The sequence below is a fragment of the Typopeltis vanoorti genome, chromosome 10 (genome assembly GCF_054136105.1).
Source record: "Typopeltis vanoorti isolate ZY-2024b chromosome 10, IOZ_Tvanoo_1.0, whole genome shotgun sequence".
Classification (NCBI taxonomy): domain Eukaryota; kingdom Metazoa; phylum Arthropoda; class Arachnida; order Uropygi; family Thelyphonidae; genus Typopeltis; species Typopeltis vanoorti.
In genome coordinates, this window is record NC_143558.1 from 32,859,828 (window position 1) to 32,874,737 (window position 14,910).

A 14,910-nucleotide genomic window follows, 5' to 3' on the forward strand; every position below is an offset into this window, starting at 1 on the left:
CAGTTAGTCTTTCTTCTAGGTGATTTAACATATTATGGCCAGAAACGTTGCCACAAAAGAAGTTAATGGTATTTATTTCAAAAGCTAAACAATAAACGGTAATGCAATAAGAATTACCGTTAATTTTTTGAGGGGCAGTGGGGGGGGGTATATTATATGTGACAGTTTGTGCCAAAAGGTGATGGAGTCTTAAAATCCATAAAACAGCATTACATAATTCATGGGCGAACCTGAAATGACATTATCTTACTTCACAAACGTTAAAGACTTCAGCCAGTCTTTAATAAAGAACAGTGTTGTCTTTGAAAATGAAATACCTTTTTTGGAATTTATTCATTTTTTAGAAAGTCAAAAGGGGAAACTTATGAATTTAAAATGATCTCTTAGTACTCCGCTGAGGTCTTGGAATAATATAATTTTGTGTAGGTCAACTAAACAAAAGAAAATGAACTTCCGTATCTTATGGGGGTCTCTGATGTAATCGTATTAAAAAGAAAAGAAAAAGGGGGGGGGGGAGTTGTACTGTAGTATAGTAAGAAGAACAGTGTCAGAAGATATTCTAGGCATTTTACGGGTAACGGAACTTAATAAATATGCGGAAATATTCTCGAGTCCCAAGAGAAATCAAAAAAGACACGTTAAGTATACATTTGAAGTGGCTTGATCATTCACTGCCACTCTCGAAACCAGGTCAAGAGTAAAACATTGCAATTTATACCAAATGGAAGCCATTTCGGATGAAGATTAAGCAATAGATAGGACGAAGTTTAAATAGCAGACATGTTCCGTACTGAACAAGAAAGTTTTATTTCTTTTTAACACAAGTACATTATAAATATAGTTTAATATCAAAGAAAAAGTAACATAATTAAAAGAAGAGTATAATTAGCAGAAGTTGGAACATTATTTCATTGTAAGAAAGATTAAACATCCTCAAGTTCAATTTCATTCTAATACTGTGCCATTTCTTGCAAAGCACACACTCGACTGAGTTAATATTATTTTACTCTGAAATCGTCGTTTTTTATTATTTTATTTTTTTATGGATACACACTTTAGGGTGTAGTATGGCCCAACTTAAATTCCAGCCTCCGCCAATTTTATTTTATTATTTATTCAGTTATTTAGAAAGCCTCATCCATATAGCATAGCTCTGCTCATTCACAAAGAAAGTCAAGTTCTTACTCAAGTAATGATTTTTTTGGGGGGGAGGGGGGGGGTTATATTTACTGTAACTTGACCAATAATTAGCATATATTTTAATAATGTTTAGTTTTTCTGAAATGGCACAGTAGTTAGATTCCAAATATACATTTGAAATTTTCGTAGGATAAATTGTTAAGGCATATGTAAGCGTTGTAGGAGGGGAGAATATGGACTCACAAGAAATGAAAAAAAATTATGATTTTAAATTAATTACAAAAATAAAGCAAATTATGTTTTAATTGTAATATTAAAAATTAGAAATAATGCTGTTTATAAATTTAAGTAATTTCTTTTAATTAATGAAACGAATGTAAAAGACCTAATAAATCTTTATCAATCCCAGGTCTAATATTTATCAATTGCCCCTTCAAAATAATAAATAAAATAAAATTAATAATAATAATTGAATCTGTAACTGAAATGTGAAAAAATATTTTATGAAGAAACATAAATTAAATCCGAAAGTCAGTCACCTGATTTCAATGACCGGTCGCTATATGCATGATGTGGTTCTCACCTGCTCAATTCCAGATTCAGTAATAAGGTGCCTCCAATTCCTGTTTCTAGGCAAACTGAATAGAAGCTGATAGTCCTAAATCCATGTTTATTTTTAGGTCGAATCCCATCCACAAATGTTTTTAAACTTATATCACATTTAATACTTTTAGGTATACTATGAGTTAGATAACATGGAAATCTTGCTCCTAGACCGAAGCATGTTGTACCATGATTTGAAATAACTAAAAAGGCCTCCAAGTAAGCGGGAAGGTGGTCCCGCACAGCAGATAAAAATTATCTACTACTTAAATTATATTTCTTAACCCAGGTTCTACCATTTCAACAACATTCCGATTCAAGTTATGTGTACAATTCCTTAAACCGGTACCTTTTGTGGGCCCCGGGTACTTCGATATTTATAACTGTTTGCTATTATTGTTTCGCCAAACAGATCTTCGGCGGGTTTGCCTACTTTGCGAGATGAAAAAAACCGAGTTTTCTGCCAGAAAACCTTGTCACCTCTGTATAAGACCTATTCACTTATTTTGATTGAAAAGCACTTAAGTATTTCGCTTTCTAGACGGGATTCGAATCCAGGCATTTACAATCAAATAGGGAATGTCGCATCGCCTTCGCAACTTACCCCTTCCAAAGGAAATATTCATCCATTTAAGGGTGGCTGGCAGCCAGTACGTGACGAACTGCCAAATTCCTATTGTACGAGGAAGGGGGATGCTGGAAAGTTCTGATAAACACCTAGAACAAAACTGATGTAGACGTCCTAATGTAGACGCCATCGACAACAAGATTTGTTGTCGATGACGTCTACATTAGGACAGTTTGATGGATTCGAGAGCGGTGTCAATGTTCCCGAATACTCAACGTAACAAGCTATGACTATGTCGAATACCGAAATCAATGTACTCATTACTTTTAGAGATAAATACGTATATTGAAATATCGATATACTGTATTTATCTTTTTTTTTTCTGAATATTCTTTTGCTTATTTTAATTGCTTCAGTAATTCACTCATCGATTAGGGATTCATATTTTGTCTAGAACGCAAGGAACTTGAATAAGAGATTTTCAAGTGAAATTAAGTTAGCTGATCTCCTAAGAAAGTCACAGGGGGGGGGGGGGGGGCTGCTTTCCTTCAGAAAACTTGAGTTTTTCATCTCGCAAAAACAGAAAAACCGGCCGGAGAACTCAGAACAATTAAACACATAATACTGAGTCATAGCCTTCGTTGCCTCTTCTGTAATTCTAACCACTACCAATCTATCTGTTTATTTATATTTAATTTTATATTTGGCTGTATTACAGCAAAATAGGTTAAAATTTAAAAAAAAAAAAAATCTTACATAAATGAAAAGTAACTAAAAATTAATGTTTCTAGCACATGTAGTTATTTTGGGTATTTTCGGGATATTGAAAGATTAATAGTAATTATTTAGTGCGTGTTACTAATTGCGATCTTTTAGTATTATTACAGATATTTCATATTATTCTATGAAATATCTGTAATATTTCATTTCAATTATATAGAAGTTTTATATTTAAGTCGGTAAAGATAAATACTGCACGTTTATTTATAGTAGTGAAATAAGTGGAATATTTGTCGAATATTCCACTTTGGATGCAAAATATACTGCAAAAATGATAAATATAACTTATTGGTGAAGAACGATTTACAGGTTACAAATTAGTAACATTTGCTAATGTTTCCAAAGATTTTTTGATATTAAACATGATAAGCTTTTATTTAGTATTTAAATAGCAAAAGATATATGTTATCTGATGTATTTATTTTTACACATATGTAATCTGGTGTATTTAAGATGACTGAATTTAAACCAGCGATCCAAAAATAGAATCATCATGTAATGATTTTTTTAGATATATGAACACTTTTCATAGTTTTTTTTTTTATTTCATCATGCATTAGTCAGTAAGAATGATAAAATTTTAAATTGCTTTTACGTATTTGCCAATTTGTGGCTGTTGTGACTAGTTTGAAAACGGAGGCGTGATTTGAAACTGAAACACGTTTGATCACTTGCTTTGAATATTATACTACAGGCTCAGTCTATTCTAGTTCTCACTTGCGCATCGATGTCTTTGAATTTCTCACAATTTTTTTTTCATTTATTTTTATGTCACATTTAAAAGTTAAAGACTCTCAAATCAAACACAGACTGCTTCTATCATGTCTGGTTCGTTTAGCAGTGACATATCAATTAAGCTCTAATAAGATTGCATACTATGCACGTGAAATAGGAGACCAAAATAAAAAGAAACAAAAAAAGTGCGCGGTGTGCTCCTTATTACTGTTGCACATCTTGCAGTTAATTTAACTAAAATGGATTCAGGCATAAGGCGAATCAGTGCTTAAGTGGGGGTGCTGATGATTTGGAGAGGCCGCTTCAGGCCACTAATAAGCAGGGTTGGTAGGTTAAGCCAGGAAGTTAAGGTGGACAGTTGTGTAATTAAGTTATGTTTACGCCCTCCCCCTACAATAAATTCCTGAAATTCATCTACTACCTAATGACATTCTTACATATTCATGCCACTGTGGGATTCGGACCACTGGCCTCAAATTGTTGGTCGAAGAATGGAATACGCTATCCATTTAGCCAACCAGGCTGGAAAATATCCTGTTTTAGAGAGAGAGAGAGAGAGAGAGAGAGAGGTGGGACGCAAAACACACACGCCCTTGATAGCCTGAGAAAATATTTTTCTGCCACCACTACATATTAAAGAGCTCTCACGAAAAAATTTAAATCACTGGACATAAATGGATCTATATTTCAATTTTTAGTAAAATTTAAGGTCTCGAATTTTTGTTGTTTGATATTTTATAAACCTCAGTGTATAAACTTTAGTGAGTACGGGCGTGGCAAACCCGAGGTACCTGATGCTGGACCATGTCTTACTTCATGTAATATACATCTGTTATATTATCTGTAGACTGGACCCTCCTCTTCCTTCCTTGCTTCTTTCTTCTCTTCTTGCTCCTTACCCCTAATGTAATATCCGAGAGCTAGGGATGAATCTTTCCTATTTTCGAGGGCTAGGGATGAATCTTTCCTATTTTGCTGTGTCATTTCATCTTATGCACTAGTGTGAGGCACCAACCTGTCTGGCAAGCGTGGTGCTATAAGGCCAAATACCACCCCATGAGGACAATGCAAATGATGAATAAAGTAGGAAAATTACATACTGGCTCGTCCGCCGCCCAGCATACAGTCTCTAGTTAGTCACTAGCTACAATGAGTCTACCTACAGTGCACAATGATAGAAGGATATTAGTAGAAACATATACTGCAGATCTCTACAGGATGATGATAGATTGGAAGAACTGATGAAGGAATTGGACCATATAAAATGGGACGTTGTGGGCCTTTCAGAGGTAAGAAGGAAAGAAGAAACTCTCATGCGATTAAAAGATGGACATCTACTCTACCACTGTGAATGTGACAGAAACTCAACTGGTGGTGTAGGATTCCTAATAAATATAACAATCAAGGACAATGTCCTTTTGTTAATAAAATAACATCAAGAATAGCTGAACTAAGTCTCTTCATAAATAAAAGATACCAACTGAAAATTATACAAATATACGCGCCAACTACGGACCATCCAGATGAAGAGATAGAAGATTTCTATGAAATATTAGAATCCACATTAATTAATTCTAATTTTAAATTCTTAAAATAATTTTAATTATAATGGGGGAGTTTAATGCCAAGATTGGAAGCAGAGATAACCATCTGAATTCCATCGGTAAATTTGGATTTGGACAGAGGAATGAAAGAGGAGAAAGACATTTAATTTGCAGAAGAAAATAACCTCTTTATTATGAACAGCTTTTTTTTTTCAAGAAGAAAATCACCCGAAAATGGACTTGGAGAAGCCCAAACGGACAAACTTACAATGAAATAACTTCATCCTCTCCAACGGAAGATATATAATAAATAATACCGAAGTGCTTAATAGATTTAACATAGGAAGTGACCACAGACTAGTAAGGGAAAAAGTATGGATCAACAAAAAATGGGAACGGAATAAGCTAATAAGAAAAAAGTCCAATTTTGTGAATCTACAAAATCTCTACCAACAATAAAAGCTGTTATAGGGAATCACTCAAAAATTAACTAATAAAGTTAAACACAGCTACTACCATCGAGTATGCTAATGAAATCTTAAGAAACTCTATCTTAAATTGTGCACTAGAAATAGGAGTTGTAAAAAAGCACCAAAGAGAGGAAAAACTAAGACAGGAAACCTTAGATCTGATGAAGAAAAGAAGAGATATGAAAAGAGATTTGAATGATACCAATAAAATAGAATATGCAGAAATTTGTAAAACTATACGCAAAAGGATGAAACATGAAATTAGATCATATAATACTAGGAAAATTAAAGAAACAATAGAAAACAATAGTAATATAAATGTCCTAAGACAACCATTATCATTTGTAACAAAGGAAATAGCTGCTCTAAGAGGAAAAAAAACGGTGAACTTATAAAAAATAGAGAAGCAATAATCAAAAGAATTCAGGAATTTTATACTTAACTCTATGAAGACAAAGACCAGGACATCCAAGAATCATTTATGGATAACTCGAATGAGAAAGAACACGATGCCCCTGAGATCTTACAAGGTGAAGTGGAAATGGCAGGGTGGGAAATGAAGAATGGAAAGGCCCAGGAGAAGATGGAATTATGGTAGACTTCTTAAAACTGGGAGGAAGCCCTGTCATCAAACAGCTGACTAAACTCTTTAATAAATACCTAAAACAGATAAAAATTCCCAAAAATTGGAACAATTTACTTCTAATATTAATTTTTAAAAAGAGCAATAAGGAAGAAATTAAAAACTACAGACCTATAAGTCTACTCCCCACCATATATAAAGTTTCACAAAAATTATAAATAATAGAATAAAATCTAAACTAGAGGGAATGCAATCCTGTGAACTAGCTGGATTTAGAAAGAATTACAATACTTTGGACCATATTCACACATTAAGACAGCTCATTGAAAAATCAATTGAATACAATAAACTCTTATATTTTGCCTATATAGACTACGAAAAAGCATTTGATTCAGTTAAAACATCTGCAACACTAAAAGCCCTTGAAACTCAGGGAACTGAGAAACCATATATTGAAACACTAAAACATATTTACAATAATGCAACTTCTGTAATTAAATTATATAAAAACAGTGAAAAGTTCCCAATACAAAAAAGGCATCTGGCAAGGCGATATCATAACTCCCAATTATTTACAGCTGCACTAGAGGGAAGTCTTTAGAAGCCTTGATTGGGAAACAAAAGGAATAAACATAAATGGAGAAAGGCTGCATCATCTGAAATTCAAATGATATTGTCCTAATAGCAGATAATCTTGAAGATCTGGAAGAAAGGCTAAATCAGCTAAATGAAGCCTCCAGAGTAATTGAATTAAAAATAAATAGAGAAAAAACAAAAATAATGATGAATAAATACATAAACCATAGAACTATCAAAGTTGAAAACCATGAAATAGAACAAGTTACTTCATATGCATATTTGGGCCAATTGTTATCCTTTGAGGACTGCCGAAGAAAAGAGATTGAAAGAAGAATTCACCTTGGATAATGACTTATGGGAAAATGAGAGACATATTCGGAAGTGACATCCCTATGAGTCTAAAAAGGAAAGCTTTCGACCAGTGCATATTCCCGTCCTAACATACGGAGGTGAAACATGGACTTTAACAACAGCCCTAAACAGAAAGCTGAGAACAACACAACATCGCGTGGAGAGAAGTATGCTAAAAATAACATTAAGAGATAGGAAGACAAATACCTGGATAAGATCTCAAACAAGTGTGATGGATATTGTAAAATACATTAAACAGGCTAAGTGGAGATGGGCTGGCCATACTTCCAGATGCAGTGTTTTGAGTTGTTTTTCTATTCCAGACGGATTAGAAAAACAATAGAGTGGAGACCAATGGATGGAGCAAGACAAAGAGGAAGACGGAGAAGAAGGTGGAGGGACGAACTGGAACAAATTGCAGGATAGATGGATGGGAGAGGCAGAAAACCGAGTGGTCTGGAATATCATGGGGGAGACCTTCGTCCAGCAGTGGACAGACCCAAAGGTTGAAGAAGAAAATATTTTATAAAATACCTTTTCCTCCCCCCTAATCGTTACTTATGCATTTCTATTTAATATTGATATCACTGAACACCGATTGTGCCAAACAAAAGTTTGCTTTTTTGTTTGGTCAAACAGAGGGCAAAATCTTGCTACTAGGGAAAAAGTTCCACTTAAAAAAAAAAAAAAAATCTACTGCCAAAAATACATAGAATCTGTCTGGTTTGAACTCTAATTACAAAATTTTTATTGCAAGTATAATTCAAGTTCCACACCGTCTTTGATTCAAAAAAAAAAAAAAAAATGGTGCATAGTTGTATAATTAACCACGCTACCAGCGAAGACGTTTATAGCAGCGATTTTCAACCGGTGTGCAGCGAGATTTATGAAAACAAATTAATTGAAAGAAATAATGTCGTAATTTGCGCATTTATTTATTAGTGTCTAGTCTTCCATCTTCTTGTGTGTGTAAATCAATCAAAATTATGCATATTTTTTACCAGATCATCAAAAAATTAAAAGAATATATTTTTAGATATATTCTTTTAATAATTAGTCTATAATTAATTAATTAAAAGTATGCCGCAGAATTTTAATAATTAGTCTGAGTGTGCCTTGTTATGAAAAAGGTTGAGAATCACTGGTCTATAGACGTCAAGGTTATCATGGATGCGAAGTGCATATTAATATTGTAATACCATTGATATTACATTGAAATATATGAGGGATACGAAGAGTATGAGGATGCGTATTTGATCCATAATGGCCGGTAAGGTGGTTAAGATATGTTTGCATCCACCTCTAAAATAAATTCCTGAAGCTAAAATGGATCCTGTACAAGCGCAGATCTTGGTTGACTGCCATATACAGACGACATCAATGTCGTTTATATATGGTTCGACATCCGCACAAAGATCTCCAAGTTAGGTATTTGTGCCGCACATCCACAATTTATATGGTTACATTTTTGAAGAAAGAAAGCGAATTATTAAATTCTTAATGGAAATAATGTAATCAACCAAATATTAATTCATTTAGATGTATACTGTATATACTCACAAAGTTTTGAATTATAAAAGTTGTTTGTGAGGCCCTTCTCAAAAGTAAAATTTTAAAGTAATTCACATATAGAGAAACGTTAGGCTTATCTAAGATACATACATATTTTATGAGGGCTTTTCAGCTGAAGGTGATCCTTCTCGTACTGACTATAATAATGGAAACAAATTTATTAAAACTACATTTGCGCAGTACTGTTTAGTTACATGCTCTCCAAATTTGATTTTCCACTCTCTTTTCACTTATCTTTCCCGCTACTATTGAAATTAGTTTCCCAGAAATTCTTAACGGAACTTAATAGCATTTAAAGAAACACTATATGAATAACACACGGGTCCTTTTTTTTTTTTTCCCAAGAAAAAAGGACCCTATCATTTACCACCTAAACACATTCACAAGTTCAACCCACGTGGTGGATACACTACGTGTTTCCATGGTTGTCCTTCTCTTTCTAAATAAGATTAAGCATCTTTACTCTTCAACACCAGAGATAAGCCAGCCAGAAGAACACTACTCAATGTCATAGAGTAGTGTTCTTCAACGGGCGCGACCCGTTAGTGGGTCGTGAATTCAGTTCAGCGGGTTGCGAGTAGCATTTATTATTTATTTATTTTTTTTTTTTTTAATGAAACAGAATAGAAAATATCAGCGTGTTTATCACATTTCGTTGCTTTAATACGTTCACGATGGATGGTGTCACATTTTGAATTTTGTTTTGCTTCAAGCGGGAACTCGCTTGACGGTATATTGCCTCATTTCGACGTCGAGCGGGCGCATTTTTACAAAGTTTTAAAACATGCACGGCATGTTATAGTTTCAGTGTTTTCGATTAAATTTTATTCCTAAAATTAGTTTTGGTGAATTGTTTTAATGATACAGAAAATCTCAAATGCAATTCTGATGTCAAGTTATATATAGAGTACATGTACTCAATGGCTACGTTATGAACAGACGTGATCATATATTTTGTGCAAACCGAAAATTTGAAATAGGTTGTTAAGACAATGTATTTAGTTAAATACCGTCTTTGGCGCTACATTAAAACTCTGTTTTGTTTGGCTGTATGCAGTATAGTTATAGGAGGGATGTTGTTTTTCAAAATACACGATTGTTTTAATTCTAGTTGTCTCCAATTTACACTAATTATGGCTGCATATAGTAAATGGACTAGTTTTCTCCGTATTGTATTTAGTGATACAATAAAGCTACTTCTTGCGTTTGCAGTATGGTGTCGGTTGAGGATGGGATATTTATCGCTATACACATTCAGTTTAGTATTTCTATGTATCTACTAAATTTAAACAGTTTAGTATCAGATATTAAGCTGATAAGAGATACTACACTTTTCGTATCTGTTCTTATCAGTTTAATTTCTGATATTAATGAAATTAAACCGATTCCCCTTCGGGAACTCAAGGTATTCAACTGTTTTGGAAGGCAGTGATTGTACTGTATTATATCTATTGTGTAGTAGACTATTTTATTACATCTATCGCGTCTCGGGATACTGTGGGTTGCAATCAGAAAACTTGAAAAATACTGTCAAACCAGGCAAGAAACCAATGGACAAATAGTCCAGCGGCACCCATAGCAGTGTACTGGTTAAGGAACCAGCCCTATTCAGGCATTAAAGGAGAAAAAAAAAAAAAAGATTGTATAAAGATGCTTAAACTATCTTGCATCGAAAGCCCAATATACACGTAACAGTTTAATCTACCACAAATCACATCAATACTTTTGGGACGAACTAAAGAGGCACTCTTCTTTGATAAAAAGCTAGTCTATCCCTGCTGCCTATTTTCTTGTAAGAGGATGTCAGTGAACCAGTTTCCAGTTATTTCCAAACCACCTTTAGTTCCCAGTTTCCGCCTAAGTATCAGTATAACTGTACCAGGGGTATATATTCACGATATCCATATATATTATACATTGAGTTCTAGCTTGTGATAAAGTTTAGGGCCGCGCTGTGCGGTTGTGCAGATTGTGTCCCGCACAATAGCCTTGAAGATGAGGGGCGCCATTTCACCAGGGGGAATAATAAAAATATATTATTATTATTATTATCATTATCATTATTATTATTCGTGACACCTCCAAGGAGTCCAAAGACTCATCGCGGGAGGACACCGATTATACAACTGTCTCCACCTCTACTACCAATCATCTCCATCAACGCCATCTACCGCCCACCACCACAACTAGTATTTTTTGTCTGTAAATTGCGTGTGTTCTGAAGGGTATATAAATGATTCTTGAATTATATCGTACTATATAAATTACATAATTACAAATTATAGTTAATGCAATAAAAATTAAAATTAAAAAAATCAGTCAAATTATTATGAATTCTTAATAATCTAACAATATTTTAACTTAATACATCACTAGTTTTATTATAATTTGTTTGAAGTGAAACGTTATCAATATTACCACAGATTTTATTTGACACGCAGCGAAAATTGTATAAATATTCTCGATTGTTTATTATATTTTTAGTGGACAGACCGTGAATTCATTCTTACGCTGAATGAATAAATTGTAAATGATTTTATATTTTTGTTGTATAGTTGAAAAAATTTCATTTTTAAAAAAATAAATTTACGTATTATTTTCTTCTTAACCGATTATCCCGTATGTATACGGGTCGCTGCTGAGGGACCAGAGCTAAAAACCCCGTACATATGGTAGACTATCGGCGTGTCAGGCTGACGCGCCGATAAGAACTGTGAAATCGTTTTAAACTGTCAATTTTTGGGGGTTAATACAGGAATTATATAATTATTTCTCAATATCTGTGAAGCGTTGGGCTATGAAAAAAAAAAACATATTCGTGTTTTAAATTTAAAACCACTTTCTGCTACTAGGTGGGAAAGTAGAGTAGAAGCAATAAAGCCACTTAAAAATAATATCAAGGAAATTTACCAGGCTCTTTTTGATATTACGGAAGATGAAACTAAAGATATCGATTCTAGTGTTCAGGCAGACAACTTAATTTCAAAGATTTATTCGTTTAAATTTATTTGCTCTGTTCATGTTTGGTACGAAATCTTAAGTCTCGTAAATGTTGCAAGCAAAATAAAGCAGAATCTGACATTTGATATAGGAAATATTACAGAAAATCTTGATTATGTTATATCCTATGCAAGAATTAAATACTCATCGAACAGACCAATATTTTTAAAATATTATTAGAACAGCAAAAGAAGTAGCAAACGATCTTAATATTGATCCTATTTTTCAAGACATTCGCAAAATAACAAAAACAAAAATGTTTGGTTATGAAGCATCAGATGAGACACTTCAGTCGCGGAAAGATTCATACTCTTAAAACAACATAGCGAGGACTAAAGTTATAAGAGACATTAGCAAGTTAAAAGATTAGAGCGATGAAGATTTAATGAAACATTGTAAAGATTTGCACTTAAAACTGAGCGACAATCAAGATTCCGACAATCGCGAGGTTGATAGTATGACTTTATTTGAGGAATTAAAACCTTTGCAATGTTTTATTAAAAAAGAATCGGCTCCTCAGGATGTTTTAAATTACATATACGAAAATAAATTAACCGGCACGTTTCCGAATACTGCGATTGTAATGCGTATTTATTTAACATTACCAATATCCGTAGCACCAGGGGAAAGAAGTTTTTCAAAACTGAAACTAATAAAATATTATTTGCGGTCAACGATGTCTCGAGAGCGTCTAACGGATTTATTAATTATATCAATTGAAAATAATATTATGGTTTCATTAGACATTAAAGATATTATTAAAAATTTTGTGGCGGCTAAAGCAAGACGGATAAATATGTAAAGTAAATCTACATTTATCCTAATTGTTATATAGTTAAAAGCATATCTCCAAATTTTACTTTTATCGAAGTAAAATTTTTCATGGAAACTTATTTTATGGGGGCGCTGAAAAAGTTTTGCACAAGGGCGCCTCCTACCCACGGCGCGGCACTGATAAAGTTAATAACAAATATATTTAATAAAAGCAGAGTTTAACTATTCTGAAAATTCTGATGGATGGAGAATATCGTATTTGTTTAATATTCTAAAGTGTTAAAATAATAACGGAGGAACAACTTAAAGATATATCAACTTATCTTTAAGTGGATTATTTTAACACTTCAGAATATTAAACAAATACGAATAGAATAAAAACAAATATTAAGTGAAAGCGAATGATAGATTGTAAGGGAAAAAAAACAAAAAAAACATGCAGAACTTTTGTTGTTTTTTTTTAAATCACAGTCGATGATTATGCTTATTCACAAACAGACTATGGTTATCTTTTACTTCCTGTTACCCACTTAACGATTTACCTGTTGCATTTCATCATGCTGATCGCGTGTTATGCACAATTTCCCTGTATTGACCTGTATTGACATACAGTATTTTGTTATTTATTAACTAGTTTATATCGTAAGCTTTGTTTCTCACTTCCGGAAAACTTTCTCGAACAATATGCGATAAGGGCAAATTAACTTATCTATAATTAGTACATTATAATTAGTACAGTACTGTTATTTACCACTGAGTTGATTATATTTGTAATCAATGTCATTACATTTTAACATCTTCCAAGACGAGCAGCTTGAAACATGTTAAAATAATTATAACTCTCAGTCGTTGAGGAAAGGGTTTGTGTCACTTACTTGGATGTTTTTACTTGGATCACGAATACTGCTTATTTTGAATTTTCTGGAAATATGAATAAACAGTAAACTAGTTAGTAAACGGTAAAATATTCCTGAATATGTATCGGATAAACCGTTGTTATATTTATGAATAACAACCATACAGAAAACAATCCCGTATGTTTATTTTCTTCATTTTATTCTGCGCACACCTGCTGCATTGTTTACGTCTACTCCTGTTTACATTCATAAGGTATTAACTACAAAAATATAAATGATTTGGCCGAATGGAAACGTCCGGATTTTTTAAAATCGTAACAAGATTTTAAAACGGTTGCTTACATTGCTGTGACACGATAATATTGCTACTAGCTATGCTATGCCTGTGTCTTGATTACAGTACTTACAATGTCATAATGTTTTTGTAATAAATGACTATTTTTAAAAAAAGGCTAATGTTAACTAAGCTACTCCCCCCACCCCCCTTCCCCAACAGAAGGTCCATGACAAACGGCATGTTCAGCAAAATACAAATTTAGCTTTCGGAGTTATTTTTGAAGATCAAACATGTCAAAAATGGCCAAAAAGAAAGCTCGTGTTAGTAAATACTTCAGTAGAGGACGTTTCGATTGTTATCAGCAATCAATAGTTCAATAATCTTTAGAATAACACATCGCAGAAAATAAACAGTCCTTTCAAAAATATTAAAAATATATATTATATTTAAAAAATTCGTGACTATTTAGTCCCACGAACTACAAGTTTCAGTCTTTACTAATTACTTTAATCACACTAGAAAACAAAACTTTAACATCTTTCGTGCTGTCATTCATATAGCCCCCCTTATCCTTTACAATGATTATTTAATCAAGCAAACGACAGGGGAAAAAATTCATAACAAAAATTTCCAAAAGAAGAAAATTGTATTTTTACGTACTGAATTTATGATAGGGTCTGTATAGACCACGCGACGAACTCTCGTCTCTTTCTACACTGGACACTCATAAACAGAGAACTCCATATTGTGAAGAGCGTGACTGGGCCCTGTCGTTATCATGAAAAAGCTGAGATGAGTTCAATGTCCAGGCGGGCTAAAGTACTGCTACTAATCGATAAGCAACTCAGCAGGTGAGGACGTCTACACATGCCGTGCGCTCAACTAGATATTGGCATCGCGGGGGAAAACACTGGCCATTTTACCGTATGCTTTAAGCACGTGACTTAACCGTAGGTGTAAGAGCGCTTAAAAACAGTAGCTAGCAGCAGCCGTGATTGATGAATCTGTCGTTCTGTTATACCTCTTAGATATTAAGGAACAGATACGAAATTGGAGGCTGAGAACTGCACAGACGGG

At 33.4% G+C, this 14,910-nt stretch overlaps 1 protein-coding gene across 3 annotated transcripts in view; it reads right to left on the reverse strand.

Annotated features, from left to right (window-relative positions):
- LOC150102312 (cyclin-dependent kinase-like 4) overlaps nucleotides 1-14,678 on the reverse strand; it is a 296,960-nt gene extending 282,282 nt beyond the window's left edge. For 2 of the 3 annotated variants that reach the window (XM_090399039.1, XM_090399038.1), the window contains exon 1: nucleotides 14,494-14,678. The gene's annotated coding sequence lies outside the window, so the exon portion shown is untranslated. Of the gene's footprint in view, nucleotides 1-13,574; nucleotides 13,661-14,493 lie in introns of those variants that run through there. The other variant, XM_090399040.1, reaches the window with a different exon arrangement.
- Between the last annotated feature and the right edge of the window lie 232 nt (nucleotides 14,679-14,910).